Below are 13,445 nucleotides of genomic sequence, written 5' to 3'. Positions count from 1 at the left end.
GGCACGTAAAAGAACTCTTGCGGAAGAAAATTCTGGCACCTCAGTGTCTCCGAAAACCGTAAAAGTAGTTAGTGGGTCGTAAAGCAAATAACATTAGTATTAAAAGTGCCGCAGGGTATTTGTAATAGAAGGATTGTTATTGGTCAGGAAGTGTCGATAGTAAAATGATGACTAACTGACCCGTTTAATTAGAGCTACCACAATAATAATGGTAATATAATAAAAATAATACCGGACGAGTTGGCCGTTCGGTTAGGGGCGCGCGGCTGTGAGCTTGCATCCGGGAGATAGTGGGTTCGAATCCCACTGTCGGCAGCTCTGAAGATGGTTTGCCGTGGTTTCCCATTTAAACACCAGGCAAATAACGGTGCTGTACCTTAATTAAGGCCACGGCCGATTCCTTCCAAATCGCAGGCCTTTCCTATCCCATCGTCGCCATAAGACCTATCTGTGGCACTAGCAATAATAATAATAATAATAATAATAATAATAATAATAATAATAATGGTTCTTATGTTCAACTAACTACATCTTACTGTTTTTGGAGACGCCGAGGTGCCGGAATTTAGTCGCACTAGAGTTATTTTACGGACCAGCAAATCTACCGACACGAGGTTGACGTATTTTAACACCTTCAAATACTACCTGACTGAGCCAAGACCAAACCTCCCAAGTTGGGTTCAGAAGGCCAGCACTTGACTCAGCGCGGCACCAATCATCTTGCCGGGCTGAGTGGCTCAGATGGTTGAGGCATTGGCCTTCTGACCCCATCTTGGCAGGTTCGATCTTGGCTCAATCCGGTAGAATTTGAAGGTGCTCAAATACGTCAGCCTTGTGTCAGTAGATTTACTGGCACGTGAAGAACTCCTGCGGTACTAAATTCCGGCAACGCGGTGTCTCCGAAAACCGTGAAAAGTAGTTAGTGGGACGTGAAGCCAATAACATTATTATTTTCATTATCTTACCTACATGGTTCATAGGGGTATCTTACCTGGAGTTCCTCATAGGTACTTTACTAGAGCTTTTAGAGGACGCACCGTTTCGACTACGCAGAAACTTGTGGTTTTTACACGGTGGTGCACCACTTAATATAAGCCGCTTACTGCGTGATCATTTGGATCAGACATTTGGCCAATGGCGAATAGGACGACGTGAACCCATCAATTGGCCCGCCAGATCTCCAGACCTTAATTCAATGGATAGTTATGTCTAGGGAGAGACAAAAACAAAGTATATCGAACTAAAGTACTGACTTCAGATGACCTCCGAGAACGTATGTCTTAAGCAGCAGAGGATATTCGGAACAACCCTGGTATCTTGGCTCGAATGCGTCGCAACTGGATTCAGAGAAGTGATTTTTTTTTGTTAGTTGCTTTACGTCGCACCGACACAGACAGGTTTTATGGCACAGGAAGTGGCCGTGTTCTTAATTAAGGTTCAGCTCCAGCAATACCTGGTGTGTAAATTGGGAAACCACTGATAACCATCTTCAGGGCTGCCGTCATTGTGGTTCGAACCCCCTATCTCCCGGATGCGAGCTCACAGATGTGCGCCCCTAACCGCACGGCCAACTCGCCTGGTACGAAGTGAAGCCCAGGGTAGTCACTTGAAGAATTGCTACGGGTTTCACTTTGGTACGTCAGATGTTACACTATTTCTGCAGCGTATTGAGTTGGGAGTTCAGTTCTCAATCGATGTAGTATTTTGAGTCTCGATAGTTCGATATTCTCATAAATCCGAGCAGTAAAATTGAAGTACCGGTAACAAAAATGATAAATCGAGAGTTTCAGTTCGCGATTGCCTTGTACGTTGCGAAAGCTGAACACAACACGCGGAAGACGTGCTTGTTAAAACGCTAGATATTGACCTTGAACTTTGTTCGGCAGTTCCTCATTCCCACACTGCTAGTGGTGAAATGAAACCACGGAAAACCATTTTCAGGGCTGCCGACAGTGGGGTTCGAACCTACTATCTGCCGAATACTGGATACTGACCGCACTTAAGCGACTGCAGCTATCGAGCTGTAATTTAATGAACGATGTAACACATATGAGCTGGTGAAGGTGTTTTGATAAATGTGGAACGTTCGCCTATCACCAGATCAGAAGCTTTGTCAAATTTGACGCCCAATTGCATCCAAAGCATGTATTTCTGGACATGGGACCCCGCTTAAAACATGATAAGTTGGCAATCCAGCACAAAATACTAAGATTTGACGATGTTGCCTTTTATATTATCACCCGGAATATTTCATTGTTATGGAGCTCCTCGGGTCTCAATTGATAATTTCCCATGTTGGTGTTGAAGTCTACACATTCGTGCCTTTTGTATGTAATCAAGAGCTTAAAAATTAGGTTCTGTTTTACGTTTCACCGAGCAAGTGGCCGCATGGTTTGGCTCACGTAGCTCTCAGCTTGCATTCGAGAGACAGTGGGTTCGAACCCCACTGACGGTAACTAATAGTAATAATAATGTTATTTGCTTTACGTCCCACTAACTACTTATTAAGGTCTTCGGAGACTCCGAGTTGCCGGAATTTAGTCCCGCAGGAGTTCTTTTTACGTGCCAGTAAATCTACCGACACGGGGCTGTCGTATTTGAGCACCTTCAAATACCACCGAACTGAGCCAGGACCGAACCTGCCAAGTTGGGGTTAGAAGGCCAGCACCTTAACCGTCTGAGCCACTCAGCCCGGCACTGACGGTAACCCTAAAGGTGGTTTTCTATGGTTACCCATTTTCACACCAGTCAAATGCTAGGGATGTACCTTATTTAAGTCAAGAGCTGCTTCCTTCCCACTCTTAGCCCTTTCCTATCCCATCGTCACCGTAAAACCTGTCTGTGTCGGTGCGACGTAAAGCAAATTGTAAATTAAGAAATGGTTTGGTATTTCTGGGCCTTATTTTATTTTTTACCTCGTTTTGAAATGTGGACGAATTATACCAATGCAGAATTTGTGGCATTTTATGTATTTTCTCTTGTAAACGCTAATTAAGTTTTAAGTGTTGTTTCTTGGCTGAGTACGCCTACCTACATATTCTCTTCTTGTTTGTAGAGTATGGTATTTTACCTTAATTTACTGGATTGTTGGCAAATACCTTAAATATGTCATGACACATTAAATCGTGAACTAAATCGTATGCATATATTTCAAATGTTGAATTTACACAAAGGCCTAGTTTACCTTGTGCTATTGAACAGTTAAAAATGGATGGGGGTAATTTAATTAGATTGGGCATTAAAAATAATATATTTTTGGATACTGAAATTTTTATGATATTCCTATAATAAATTATCTTTCACGCTTACGTATATATGACTATTTGTTTCGTAGGCTACCAGTTCGGATGATGGTTCCAAACGAGAATACATCCGTTGACTAGTTGTCCGCTAGGTCTGCTTTAAAACTCAGGACTATGAGCATCGTTTCCAATAAACGGCATTCTATTGCACAGTTGGAAGAGAGCTTTGATATTTCGAGTGCGACGAAGCCCTTGAAGGCTTTTTGAAAAACTGTAGTGGGGTATGAGGAGAACGGTCAGCAGTTCCTACAGAATGATGGGGAGTTTTTCTGAAACAGGACAACAACACGGGATTGTAATAGAGAAGTGTTCTAATTATCAGTTCACACTTTTGATATTTATGTCTTGTTAAAATGACTTTATTTCTTATTTATTTTACATCGCACTGACGGAGAAAAGTCTTTTGGTTTTGGCGGATGGAAGAGGCTAGGACTGGAAAAAAGCAACCATGGCCTTAATTATTAACGTAGAGTCCCAGCATTTTCCTGGTATGAAAATTGAAAATTTACAGTGATTCCTGCAGATAATATATCAATGGAAATGTATATATGAATTATTCGTTCGTTCGTAATCTGTTTACCCTCCAGGGTCGGTTTTTCCCTCGGACTCAGCGGGGGATCCCACCTCTACCGCCTCAAGGGCAGTGTCCTGGAGATTCAGACTTTGGGTCCGGGGATACAACTGGGGAGTATGACCAGTACCTCGCCTAGGCGGCCTCACCTGCTATGCTGAACAGGGGCCTTGTGGAGGGATGGGAAGTTTGGATGGGACAGGCAAGGAAGAGGGAAGGAAGCGGCCGTAGCCTTAAGTTAGGTACCATCCCGGCATTTGCCTGGAGGAGAATTAGGAAACCACGAAAAACCACTTCCAGGATCGCTGAGGTTGGAATCGAACCTACCTCTATTCAGTTGACCTCCCGAGGCTGAGTGGACCCCGTTCCAGCCCTCTTGCCCCTTTTCAAATTTCGTGGCAGAGCCGGGCCTCCGGGGTGGCAGCTAATCACGCTAACCACTACACCACAGAGGCTGACCTATGAATTACTCACAATAGATCATTATAATTTTTATCTCGTGTGAAGTTTGCAATGTTGGATGAGAATGTCTCAGTAAACTTATTTTATTCTTTCCTATTCATTTATGCAGCTTAAAGGTGAACTCTTTGTAACTCGCACACCATAGAGGAGAACTTGCTTTAACTAACGTGCCATGGTAATGGACAGTGGTTTAGAACTGGCTGTAAATTTTACAATCGGCTCCCGGAGCATATAATTTCGCTCCCCAGATTGCTTCATGGAAAGCATCCAAATAGGTACTGAAGCACTGGATCAACATAACTCTTCTCAGTTCATCAGAATTAGAACCGTCAACATAACGCAAGACGTTAACATTATTATCGCAGTTGTGCACTCCTTGAACCAGCAGCTGCGTCTACTTTACAAGGTTGGGTAAGTGGAGCAAGGAAATGTATACGAAATGCAATTCCTCGAATATGGCGAGTGCCCACAAAATCACGACAAACGTTACTTGCGTATGCCGGTTATTGCACATTAAAAAAGTACCAATAACAGATGCCAGAATATACCGGATCTCTGGTGTGTGACGTGGGATTGGGTTTTAATTACTTGTGTCGTGTAAACCCCAGAATTGTGATCATAGTTATTTTACAACACTGTTCAAAAATCCGACTACTTCTGTCGGTTTTGAACCTGCAGTCCTGGAATGCGGTGAGTGACACTCTTCTACCACTGATCGACAGACGAGTCGAAATAAGAAATACGATCATAATGATTATGATGAAAGAGGTAGTGTTTGATAATGTAAATCTATCCATGAGTAAGATTGGGAGGGGCACCATGTTCGAGAACACTAAATGTAACCTGTGACTGTATATAGTTATGACCTTTTGATGTGATGAACTCAAGTGCTGCATAGTCGATTAAATTTCGCCTCGCATCATGAAGTGGCCACTGAGCGAATTGGGGCTGATTACACTTCAGGCTGTAGGGTCGTTATTGTGTTCTCGCAGTGGCCAAACCGCAGGCGGGGAGGCCAGGGGTGAAATATTACCGCCACAGTTAATGCTCCACCTGATTCACAGGGCAATATTCATTTATCTAACACTAGAGACGGGGAAGTAGCCTGTGAACCTGAAGAAAAGAAATGTCAGAATATTGAAATGAATGTTGCTCTAGCACACACAATGTTGAAGAAAAATATATATTTTAAAGGTAAAGGATATCCGGCCGCGCGGTGTAGGGGGCCCCGGCGGCCCCGGGTTCGATTCCCGGCCGGGTCAGGGGTTTTTAATTGTAAATGATTAACATCCCTGGCCTGGGGACTGGGTGCTGGCATCGTCCTTAACGTTCCTTTCCTCACATTCAACACTTTACACTTCCGCAATATCCAAATACACGCAGATTCATAACATACGGTGCAAGTAAGGGCAAAAGATCTTTGTAGGTCGACGCCCCGAGCAAATAGCATTAAAAAAGGTAAAGAATACTTCCGCTGTACCGAGCGAGTTGGCCATGCGGTTAGGGCTGCGTAGCTGTGAGTTTGCATTCGGAAGATAGTGAGTTCAAAACCCATCGTTGGCAGTTATTTTTCCATTGTTCCCATTTTTACTCCAGGCAAATGCTGGGGATGTACCTTAATTAAGGCAGTGCATGCTACCTTCGCAATCCTAGCCCTTTCCTATCCTCGCGTCTCCGCAAACCTTCGATGTGTTAGATCTGATTATCTCCCGGGTCTCTTGTATAAACCAAGTGTTTGTACTCTGCGCTACGGCAGGTGTAGTATGGGAGACTCGCGCATAGTTCTAGACCTGGCAAGCATGAGTCGCCAGTCTGAATCTCAGCCGTTAACATGGTGAGACAGGTATCGTTGCAAAACCGTATTTTCGTATGTAAAAGTTCTGGTTTCATTTTCATTGTCGTGTGAACTTTCGCTATTGGTGTGTAGAAAATCCTAATGGTCCCTCGTTAGGTGTTTGGTGTCCTGTTAGTGCAAGACGAGTAATTACGCCTACTTTTTCTGAGACAACAGTAAATGCAGATAGGTACTAAGATGACGTTTTGACGCCATTCTTCCATCAATTAATGGAAGAAGAAAAATCGCGCGCGTGGTTTCAACAAGATTCAGCCCTTGTTCAGTACAGTGGATGCTTCCCTTCTTACGATCTTGGAAGTGTTTGCAGACAGCGTGACCAGAGCTCTCATTCTTCAGATCTAACAGTGTGTGATTTTTACTTGCGGAGTAAACTGAAAGAAAAAGTCTATCGAACAAATCCTCACACATTGGATGAACTGAAAGAAAACATTACGAATGAAATCAGAAACAATACAGTGTAAGAGCTCACTCGCGTCAGTCAGAATGTTGATACCAGATATAATGCCTGTATAACCGAGGAAGGATGAGACTTCCAGCATCTTTTGTAAGGTAAGATTTCATATAAGGTTGTATACACGCTTAAAGCATGGCGGACGCGCTCGACATGTGGTCGACTGAAACAGGGTACAAACATCGTGCGTTCTGTTTGAGTTTATACGAGAGAGTTTGTACTTTCAGAGGATACAGTGTTTTGATGTTCACATTTCTCTATCCGTCACATACCTCTCTGAATGTTTTGACATGGACAGTATTCGGACATGTCAGTGAATATTAATTGTTGTGTTTGAAAATACCCTCACCTGTAGCACATATTTTCTGTCATTTTTTAACTAAGTTAGATATGAACTCGATGGTTGGATTAAGCTGTATGCATGAACCGGCTTCGGTGTTGCAGTCATACGAGGTGATTCCGTCAGCGCGTTGAGTTGCAAATCAGGTAGTTTACTGATGAAGAACTAAGTAGCCTAACTGAAATTGTATTTTTTTTGAAGCTCCACAAATAAATTCTACATAGTATCAATTTGTTAGCTAAATTAATCTTACTTTTCATGACCTGGTTGGGTTCTTCTGTTTGTGACATCATATTTAATATCCAACCTTCTATTGCAACATGTAGCCCATAGATACATAACGCTCTACAGAAAAACGCACAGTTCAGCCCTTGAGGCTATCAACTCAATGTTGAAAGCATCCTAGGGATATGAGCTACGAATTTTAGGTAAATAAGGTATAATAAATTTTGATAATATATTCTTTATTTATTCCTGAAAATTACAATCCTTTTCTTAATCATTGTTAACCGGCCGATTAGTTCGGCAGTTTGCCTTTTTCTACCACTACGAGCGCTAATGTGAGTCAATGCAGAGTTTCACTTATGCCATTATAACTACATTCGGTCTGGGTATACTTCAAAAATTTAAAAAAATACACCTGAGGGTATTAAAACAAGGAACAGATTACAGAAAGAAAGATGCAAATAAGTTAAATTGGCTAAGATTTGAATAAGAAAGAAAGCGATTTTAGGCTGTTTTTCCTGATCTGTATTTATAGCGGAAGTGATTTTAGAAATTTGTCTTTCAGGGCCACTCTCGGAAATTGCTTAGTTTTAATTTTACGTTTTTCATAGTATGGGGATCACTACATATCTGTTAAAAAGTGTTTCCAACATTAAATGTCAAGCTTTCCGTTGTTCATCAGCGGGTGTTTTATTAATACATTTCCAACGAATGAAAACTGAAATTCTCCTTTTATAGGCTTTCTGCATCGGAACTGAACTTAATCTGGCGAAACTTTTGACTGGATTTTGAAAGAAGATATCGCCAGGGAAGGGAGGAAGAGTGCGCTTACTGGGAAGTTTCATTACATTTTGTTTTCTGTAATTATACTCCTTTACGAGCAGCGATGTGATGAAATGCACTGCTCGATCGTACGTTCGTTCCATTTTCCACTAACTACCTGGAAATTAACCACTAATAAATTAATGGTTTTAGTTCAACTAACTACTTTTACTGTTTGCAAAGACGCTAAGGTACTGGAAATTCTTTCTTTCTGGAGTTCTTTTAAGTGCCAGTCAATCTATCTTCATAGGGTTGGTGTGGTTTAACACCGTTGAATACCACCGGAGAGAGCCAGTATTGAATCCACCACCTGAGGGTCGGAAAGTTAGCGTTCTACCAACTGAGCCAAGTTCGTAAAGGGCGTTCAATTTGTCATTACGATTTGTTTTCTATTATGTTGTTAGTGTGCATTATTTCCTCTTCTGGGTTTGGTATATTGTACCTGTAACGGCGGTACAAAATTAAGTCCCCGTAATGGAAATTTAAAACTTACGCGTTACACTCCAGACCGGCAGCGAAAGATTGACTGAAAAGCGACCAACAGCTGTGTGCGTGTGACGTAGAACGAGTGACGTCATAGCCTGCCTCACCGCAACACACAGAGCCGAGACTAGTGTGGAATGTTCCTCGAGTTTCTATGGATAATAACTTTCCCCACAATAGTAATTAGATAAAATTAATCACATCGTCGTGTAGCCCAATCCTTTATCTACGTGTCTGCAAAGTTTCACGTAAATCCGACATGAGACGACGAAGTTATGGAATGAGATGTGAAGGCACGGATCGGATATAAATACAGTACTGCTTCGCTTAGCAGATCAGTGTGTGACCAGTGTATGTATGTGCACGCATGGCAGTGGAGTTCGTGCAGTCGGTTCGCGAGGACCGCGATATAGCGTGAAGCGGCCGTCATACTTCGAGTCCGTGGACTTTGACTCACTCACGACGAGTATGAACTTGTACGAGTTTCTTTAAACTATAAGTGATAAAGTTCTGCTCCAACGGGGCGTGATATAAATTGTGCTTCATCTGAAATCATTAAGTGACTGTTTATTCTACACGAGTGTCTAAGACTTGTGAATATTTTTCAAGTGCTCGTAATTTAAAGTTTAATGTTGTGGACAGGATTTGGAACAATTAGCTCCTTACAAAGTACTTAATACTACAAGTTAACGAGACTGTGCTTTAATTCAGAATTACTAACATTGCAAGCATGACTACGTCACTAATTTACCATTTCATGAACTGTGTAAATATTTGTAGGTAATGAACTGTAGGCTGTGTATGTGAACTGTGCATTTCAATTCTACTAAGAACTGTACATTTCAATTCTACGAACATTCAGCTGTGCGTTTCGATTCTATGAACAGTCGAACCGAGGACTGTTAATACATGATTAATTTCGTCTTATTTTTATTTCATGTCATTACCAATGCGTGAACAAGTCTGAATTCACGAGTGAAACATCCTTATTTTTTCCAATCCGATTGATTACATTGAATGGTGCTTCAAACTAAGAACTAAGTCGTGTGGCATAACTTCACATTATGCCAAGTGCCACAAACTTTAAGTGACTATTTTGAAATTCGACGATAAGTTTCGAGTGGATTTTTATTTTATGAGTGTTAAACTTATATGCTCATTCGAAAGCAGTTTTTGCATTAACTCGCCCCAAGGCTTAACGGTGTTCATTCACGTTCATCATTTACGTGGTCTATCTCAACGCCCTTCATCAGCACCGTATGGATCTTCTAGACGTCGAATGGATCTTCTAGAACTTCCATCGAGGGAGGAATGGTGGTCCACTGGTATGGAAAAGAGAGGAGCTGTCGGAATCCAAGGACATCGCCAACCTTAGGGCGAGGAACACTTTATACTGTATCTTCTGTACAGAGGTGACATGATTTTGAACTTATAAATAAACTCAGAAAAAATGTTTTTGAAAGATTTTCTCTAAACAAACCCTCTCCCTCTGTATGCACTTCAACAGATTGGTACACGCCCTGCGTTTCTCGTGCTCACCGAAGTACCACATTTACTGTTTCAATATGTCGTAAATAACGCTAACGATAACAAGCAAAATGTTGAATGTAAAGTCAGGTTCATTAATGTTCCATTCATAGTTCGGCTTTGAATGATCTGTAGACCTATACACTCATAAGAAAGAATATACCAGATTATGTTGTGTTGAGGTGGAACCGATATCGTATTATTTAATGTGGAACTCAGAAAAGTAAATACGAAGAAGTAGTTCACATCTCGGTACCTTCCGATCAAACATGAAAAGCAAAACACTCAGTGTGTGATTAAACCAAACAAATCACGTAACCTGCACGAATCCTGAGGTAATTCTGATAACGACAGAGCATTCTCAATGTCAGACCACGGAGTATTCTTTGAAGCAAACGGTCTGACTCCTCCATAAAGCATCATCTAGGGCCTGAATCGCTATTGGTGGATGCTGACGGTTGGAAATTGCTGCCCTTTGCAGTTCCTGTCTGGTAAAGACGGTGAGCAATCCATTCTGTGGATCACACGTCCCTCCAGGTTTCTAATCACAGCGTTCTGGAACATTGATTTCGTGTCCATGATCTGCTCTAGCTCATCGAACCACCCTGTGATGTCGAAGTGTAGTGAGTCCTGAGGGTTCTTCTTGAATATAGTCCCCCTTCATGGAGTAGAGTTTGGTTTCTTACAGTATCCTCTGCGCCGTCTCGAATCTCATAGTGCAGTGTAGCAGCTGTGCGTGTTGGATGTGTATATACCGGTCTTGAGTTGCTGTTGTTTTACCTGGTAGGCCCACGCGAATGAGTTTCTAGAAATGTTTCCACAACCTGGACACAACACTTTGGTTCTTGAGAACAAAGTTGTCAACGTCAATTTGTGTCATGTTCTGTTGCATCAAAATTATGATTTCGATGTGACCTGCCATAAACAACGCATGACGAGGGATTTTTGTGCACCATACATAGAAGCGAGCCACAATGACAAACTCGTCACCACAGCACTAGTATACCGGATTTGTTTGCAGTCATGAGTCGAGTGTCCCTAGCTGTGCAGGAGAAGGGTTTTCATGACGATGTACTTGCTATCTAACCACAAATGGAACGTAAGTATTGGTCTTTGGTGGGTAAACTGCAAGTAAGCATGGTTTATGAATGTACGAGGGTCATCCAGAAATTAAGTTCCCACTTTTGAAAGAAACGACAACATAGTTGCATGAAACACTTAATCGACGCCTTATACAGCAATGTTAGGGATATTTTTTACACATAATCACCATCAGAATTGAGACACTTGTAATATCGTGGGATCAAATTTTGTATGCCTGTGTCGTAGAAGTCTGCCCCCTGGTAATGGAACAAGCGTGTGACATTCGTCTTCAGCTCTTCGCCCGTTTTAAAATACTGACAGAATTTTATTGAGGTGCAAGAAAAGATGAAAATGACTGAAGATCAGGACTGTACGGTGGATGATCAAACACCTCCCAGCCAAACTCCTGCAGAACAGTTGTTGAGCGCCGAGCATTGCCATGGATCGGCACAACACAACACCTGCACTGAGCATTCCAAGCCTCTTACTTTGAATTACTCATCGCAGGTAGCGGGATAAAGAATACGAGCCACTGCTGCTGCGCTGCTGACACGAGGCGGGACTTGTCCGGTCGGTATATGATTGTTACATGCTCATATAGGGAAACTTAATTTCTGGGTGGCCTATGGATATAAAATCGCCTTTCTGAATGTGTCGAGTAAAGTTAAGTTTTTGTATGTTTGCCTGTCTGTGTGTTACGACACATTGGAAGAATGGGTCAGTGGATTTTCATGAAACTTTTTAGATAAGCGTAATGTGAGGGTGAGTAGGATCTTTGCTATCATTCGTTCAACAATTCACCAGGAGGAGGACGTGAGAAGGATCTTAAGAACGGAACATGATTTACATCATTTATGTATTTTCTTTCTTGGAAGTTAGGTAATAACATAATGTTTCCACTGATGTATTTTCCACGACTGAGATCATCGCACAGCAAGGCATAACATAACTTATGAAATATTATCTGCTTCTCAAAGACTCTCAACAGCCATTTTTAGTTCACCTGCGTGGTGATTTGAGAATGTGTTCCGTATTATTGTTGGCTATATTTCGTTACTGGTTGTTCCGGGCGAGCTGGCCGTGCTGTTAAGGACACGCAACTGTGAGGCTGTATCCGAGAGATAGTGGGTTCGAAGCTCACTGACGGCAGCCCTGAAGATGGTTTTCAACGGTCACGTACACTTCCTTCCCATACCTTGGCGTTTCCTCTCCCATCGTCGCCATAAGACCTATCAGTGTTGGTACAACGTAAAGAAAATTGCAAAAAATAGTTACAGGTTTTCCCCCTCCTGTACCTTTCCCCTTCTCTCCTGTAGCGCAATCTTGCTGGCTGGATGCGTTGATTGATTCATTCTCATTTTCGGACAATTTGTCAGACGATTCACTTGTCTCGTTAGGGGTTCCTTTCGAACTCGAACTACTGGGCTGCGAGCATCGACGTGTCCGTCTTGAGTGTGCTTGTGTTAGTGACTGGGCGTGTAAGTGGGGTAAGCGCTTGTGATTTCTGTGCGTGATGAATGTCTGAGCTCATCTGAATTTCGTCTTAAAGCGAGATAGAGTTACACCAAAACACGGTACGAATACTGTAATAGCGAGTGGCGTCATATGCAGAGAGCCACAAATAACATCAATATGGGTAACATTATAAAGTTCGCCAGATAAACACATAGCTGTTCATCAACAAACACTAATCGAATGACCACAATGTTAAAAAAAGAAACAGTATTTACAAGTCGTGACCAAATATCAATAAACATTGGGATAAAAACAAATACGCATAGTGGACCTTTATTAAGATTACCGAGGTTAATAAATAAAATTTCATATAGCAGCTGTCAATTAATCAGAATCAAAGGCTTGATAGAATTTATTTTTGACACAGTATCATTGTTTGTGCTATAAGGTCCAGGAAGATGAAGACTGGAACGCCTTTGCCAGGGTGAGGAAATGTAGCTCACTTTACATGATGATGGGTGTAGAATATTAAACTTGTAGTACTTCTTGTAATATTTTCCTTCCATGGAATTGCTTGTTGTACTTTTGTTGTTGTAGTTGTTCTTGTTTGTGGGTAATTATGTTTTAATTTTACTTTATTATCACAATATTGTGATGTTACGATAGTAGTAAGCTCAACCTACAGTATTGTAAGACGTAGTGTTATACACTGCGTGTGTGAATTTGTGTATAGTGATGCTGGATTTAGAATGTTGAATTAGTACTATTCCTTGTAATATTTATTCCATGGAATTGCTTGTTATACACTTCTTGTAGTTGTTTTATAATTACTTGTTTATCACACTACCGTAAGTGATCATTGACACCTG

This window comes from Anabrus simplex, chromosome 7 (assembly GCF_040414725.1).
Source record: "Anabrus simplex isolate iqAnaSimp1 chromosome 7, ASM4041472v1, whole genome shotgun sequence".
Lineage (NCBI taxonomy): Eukaryota > Metazoa > Arthropoda > Insecta > Orthoptera > Tettigoniidae > Anabrus > Anabrus simplex.
This window is presented reverse-complemented; position numbering follows the sequence as displayed.